Raw genomic sequence first — 5,612 nt, 5'->3', positions numbered from 1 at the left:
GCGTCAGGCTCTGTGCTGACAGCTCAGAGCCTGGACCTGTTTCAGATTCTGTGTCTCCCTCTCTCTGACCCTCCCCCGTTCATGCTTTGTCTCTCTCTGTCTCAAAAATAAATAAACGTTAAAAAAAAATTAAAAAAAAATAACATGTATGATGTGGTTATACAAGGTCTTGTTGCTTGTCTTCTAGATCTAGAATTTCTATGATTCTCCAAATTTGTGTCTAGAACTATTGTAACATCGGATGAAAGTAAAAATATGTAAAACACTGTCACACTTTGATAGTAACTCTTTTCATCATTTTTATTTGTTTGTTTATTTAAACTAAGACTTATTCATGGGTAATTATATTTTCAGGCATTGTTCTAAGCAGAGTATTCTATTAATTAATACACATAAAAATGCTTTTTTCCTGCTTTATTGAGATATAATTGACATAATATTGTGTAAATTTAGGTGTACAACCTGTTGATTTGATATACTTATACATTGAAAAATAATTACCACTATAGTGTTTACTAACACTGCATCACATGACAATATTACCCTTTCTTTTGTTGTGAGAACATTAAGATCTACTCTCTTAGCAGACACTTGTTGTGATGAGTACTGTTATATATGTAATGAATCACTGAATTCTACTCCTGAAATCAATATTACACTACACGTTAACTAACTAGATTTTAAATAAAACTGTGAAACAACAATAATGACAATAATAATAATTAATAGTAATAATATTGATGCCCATTTATGTTCTAGATGCTGTTCAAAGTGTTGAGATACAATAATGGGGAAAAAAAAACAACCAGACATTATTGCCTTCATAGCACTTATGTACTAATGTTTTATACAGAGCTGGATTGAGTTTGCTAAATTTGTTTATAATTTCCACATCTACGCTTTTGAATAAAATTGGCCTGTAATTTAAGAATAAATATCTACTTCCTCAGCAACTTTCAAATACATAATACAGTCTTATTAACTACAGTCACTATGCTGTCCATTAGATCCCCAAAATTTACTCACCTTATAACTAAACCTTCGTACTCTTTATCCAGAATCTCCCCTTTTCCCCTAACCACCAGCCTCTGGTAACCACCACTCTAGTCTCTGTTTCTATGAGTTCAGCTTTTTTAGATTCCACTTATAAGTGATATTATACAGTATTTGTTTTTCTGTCTGACTTACTTTATTTTTTTTTGCATAACAATTCTTGAGGTAGATATATTATTATCCCATTTTATACAAAGAAAAAACTGAGTCACAGAGATACAGACTATAGGCAAGGAAAAGGAAAAAAAAAAGACTTTAGTGATATGAAAAATGTACTATAATCAAAACAAAACTTTATCTTAAAATATTGTTAATTATTTCATAATTTTAATACATTTAATCTTCTAATACTCAAGGGGAAACTATTAAGCCAAGGATGAAATTCCTGGCCATACAAAATGGTGACCAGGGTAGTATGAAACCCAATGATTATAGCATGAGATTATATATCTATGTCTCCATCATCTGTATCTCTATACCTATCTCTATCTCTGTTATCTCCATCTGAGTCTTCTTTGGAGTCAGATGATCTATGTTTCTATACTGAATCTGCCAATTAATAAGTATGTGATTTTCTAAGTTTCAATTTCTTCATTGGAAAAAATAAAAAGAAGTAAAAGATAAAGAATTAGGAAGATGAGGAAGATGAGAAGAAGGAAAAGAAGAATAAAAATGTAGGATATGCCTTAAAGCAATGAATCTTAATTGGAGTTGATTTTTCCCCCAAAAAACATTTGACAATGACTGACGACATTTTGGTTGTCACAACTGGTGTGGTGGGTGTATTACTGGCATCCAGGGGATAGAAGCTAGGGATGATCCTAAACATTCTATAATTCACAAGACAGCATCTCACAACAAATAATTATCTGGTTCAAACTGTGAATAGTATCGAGGTTATGAAATCATGATTTAAAGGGACATCTTATGAGGATCAAATGCAGTCAACATATGTAAAAAAATTCTAGTGACGTACTTAAGATTATTCATGTCTCTGCCCAATTTCTATTGAATGACATTTCATTGGCAGGTTGAAGTTGGCAATACTGAGAGTATTTATACTACAAAAATTGACAAAATACAAATCAGAGCTCTTTCCCACTCCGCTGCTAGTCCCAGTTTGTTGTTAAATATTTACTGACCATCATTGTCTGGCCACTGGTTAACATATTGTAACCATTGCATAAACGTTAGCTATTATTATGATCATTATGAAGCCTTCTCAATTCATCTGGGTAAACCAGTCTATATTTTATTCTTTCCTTTGCCTATTGTATACCAATTGTTCAGGTTCATAAGCGCTGGCAATAAACTGCTAAGTGCCCCAATTTGTAACCACTTCCTTATCTACCTTTCACCCTTCAGTCATAATGTTATGGAATGCAAATAATTTAATCCTGCTACTCCTATATTTAAGGTTCTCCAATGCCTTGCTATTTCTTATGGTATAAATCTGAACTCCTAAAACAAAAACAAAAACCCTGAACTCCAACGTGTAGCATTGTGGGTCCTTCAGCATCACTCCAGAGTGCCCTGCAAGTCACAGACCTTCTATTCAGATATCTGTACTGTTGTCTATTCCACTATTTTTCTTATATTATACTCTCCCTCTTCCCAGTCAAACTAATCTGATATATTATTCAAAGTTAGGAAAAGCTAACTTTGTCATCGAATACTGATCCAGTATTTTTTACATATGCCTAGACCTTAGCTTTCATAATTCAAAAGCCAATGATTTGACTTTTTTTTTTATTGTTGTTGTTCTGAGGAGTCATACTTTATCTGAGAGACATGACCATATGATGTTCCAAATACTTCCCCAAAAAAGAGAAAGGCCAAAAGAGGTAATATATCAAAATTCAGTTGCCTTGTTTGTAACAATTTGAACATCTTTACATTCTAAATTCTACAATGTAAATATCTCTATTATATGTTTTGTATAATTTATATTATTCAAACTGTCCATTACATTCCAGAAACCCGATAAATGTTAAGTATAATAGTTGGCTATTTTAGTAAGAACAACACTGGACCGTTTGTTCATATGAAGCTCAAAATTGTTTGGAACAAATTTCATGTAAACTATAGCATTATTATAAAACCTAGAAATAAGTACCTGTTAACATAAAATTTATTTTGAGCAACATTTAACAGAAAACAAAGGAAAACATGTCCACTAAGACATTTATAAATGTTATGCCTTATGAATTCCCACCCATATATGTAAGAAAACAAAAAGAAAGATAGACTCAGGAAGTATTTTCCACAGCAAGATTCCACTACTTCCAATTGTTAATATTAAGCTAAGCAGAGGAAGCCATGCACGCCATTTCTAGTAACTATATAATGCTTCTCCTTTGTAGAATATCTTTAGATTTAACTTTTTAAACCAAGCATATCACAATCAGAGACTCAATGGGGATCCAGGCTCTGACTGGTAACATAATTGTAAGAACTTAATGTAGTGGTTATCACATGAGAAAGATATACCAAAAACCTGCACTAGCACCTACTGCACTAGCTCATGACTTTCAATTATCAAACATTTATGGAGCATCGTAAAATCCCAGGGTAGAAAAATGAATAATACATGGCTTCTGCCCTTGAGGATATCACAGGCTACAGAAAAGATGGTCTTTTAAAGAATTACAGGAACTTTGCATGATGAACGTGAGTAAAAGGAGGTAAAATACGTGGCACCTTAGGGTAGGGAAAGACTTCTTCAACAGAAAATCCTAAACTAGAAGGGAAATGATTAACAGATTAATACATTTGATTATATTATTTTTAAAAAATATGGGTATCAAAAGACAACATTTAAGAACAAAATGATAGTCAATGGCTTGGAGTAAATACTTGCAGAGAATGTACAATTTTTTTTAATGTTTGTTTATTTAATTAATTAATTAACTATTTATTTTTGAGAGAGATACACACAGAAGACAAGTGGGGGAGGGGCGGAGAGAGAGAGGGAGATCTAGAATCTGAAGCAGGCTCCAGACTTGTAGCTGTCAGCATAGAGTCCGATGCAGGGCTGGAACTCACAAAGTGCTCATGACCTGAGCTGAAGTCGGACGCTTAACTGACTGGGCCACCCAGGCGCCTCTGAGAATGTACAATATTAATGTAAAAATATATTTTAAAATGTTTTTTAAAACTAAGAAACAGAAAATTAATACAGTAAAAACTGGAGGATAAAATGAATGGGCAGGTTACAGAAGAAAAAACACAAAATGACCAAGAGGATATGATGTTAGTGAAAATTAAATGAAAAGCACAGTGAGATACTGTCACATCCCATTGAATTATGAAAACATAAAATATCTAGCAATGTCAAATGATGATAAACATCTAAAGCCATGGGAACTTTTATGAACTATTAGGTATAATTGGAATACCACCCTGGAAAATAATTCAGCACTATTCAAAAATTAAGGTAAAACATGTACATCCTAGAACCTAGCAATTCCCTTTCTTGGTACAGAGCCTACAGAAAATATTTCACATTTATGTACAAGCATATTGGAGTAATATTTTCCATAACATCAAAAAAAATCAGAAATACCCAAAATGTTATCAGGATAAAAATGGAATAAATTATATGTGTGCCATGCAAGGATATTGTGTTTCCTCATGAATACCACAAATATATTGAACCCCTTCCACAAAAAAGTCAGTTATAGAAGAAAGAACACATATGTACATAGTACATAAAAGCTTTCTCTTTTATGGGGAAATGAAAAAATATATTTTTTAGTTCCAGTATAATTAATGTAACAGTGTTATATTAGTTCCAGGTGTACAATATAGTGATTCTACAATTCTATACATTACTCAGTGCTCATAATAACTAACTGTACTCTTAACTCCCTTCACCTATTTCATCCATCCCCTCACTCACCTCCCCTCAGGTAACCATCAGTGTGTCTCTGTAGGTAAGAGTCTGTTTTTTTGGTTTGTCTCTTTCTTTCTTTGTTTGTTTGCTTGGTTTGATTCTTAAATTCCACAAATTAGTGAGATCATATGGTATTTGTCTTTCTCTGACTGACTCATTTCACTTAGCATTTATCATTCATCTATCAATGAGCATGTGGGTTGTTCCCATAATTTGGCTATTATAAATAATGCTGCAATAAACAAAGGGGTGCATCTAGTTTTTTGAGTTAGTGTTTTTATATTCTTTGGATGAATAACCAGTAGTAGAATTACTGGATCATGATAGTTCTACTTTTAATTTTTGAAGCATCTCCCTACTGTTTTCCAGAGTGGCTGTACCAGTTTGCATTCCCAACAGTGCACAAGGGTTCCTTTCTCTCCACATTCTCATGAACACTTGTTGTTTCTTTTAATTTTGACTTTAGCCATTCTGACAAGTGTGAGGTGATCCCATTGTAATTTTGATCTGTATTTCCCTGATGAGTGATGTTGAACATCTTTTCATGTATCTGTTGGCCATTTGTATGTCTTTGGAGAAATGTCTGTTCTTGTCTTCTGCCCATTTTTGATTGGATTATTTGTTTTGAGGTTGTTGAGATGTATAAGTTCTTTATACATTTTGT

This window comes from Panthera leo, chromosome C2 (assembly GCF_018350215.1).
Source record: "Panthera leo isolate Ple1 chromosome C2, P.leo_Ple1_pat1.1, whole genome shotgun sequence".
NCBI classification, from domain to species: Eukaryota; Metazoa; Chordata; class Mammalia; order Carnivora; family Felidae; genus Panthera; species Panthera leo.
Note: the sequence above shows the minus strand (reverse complement) of the source record.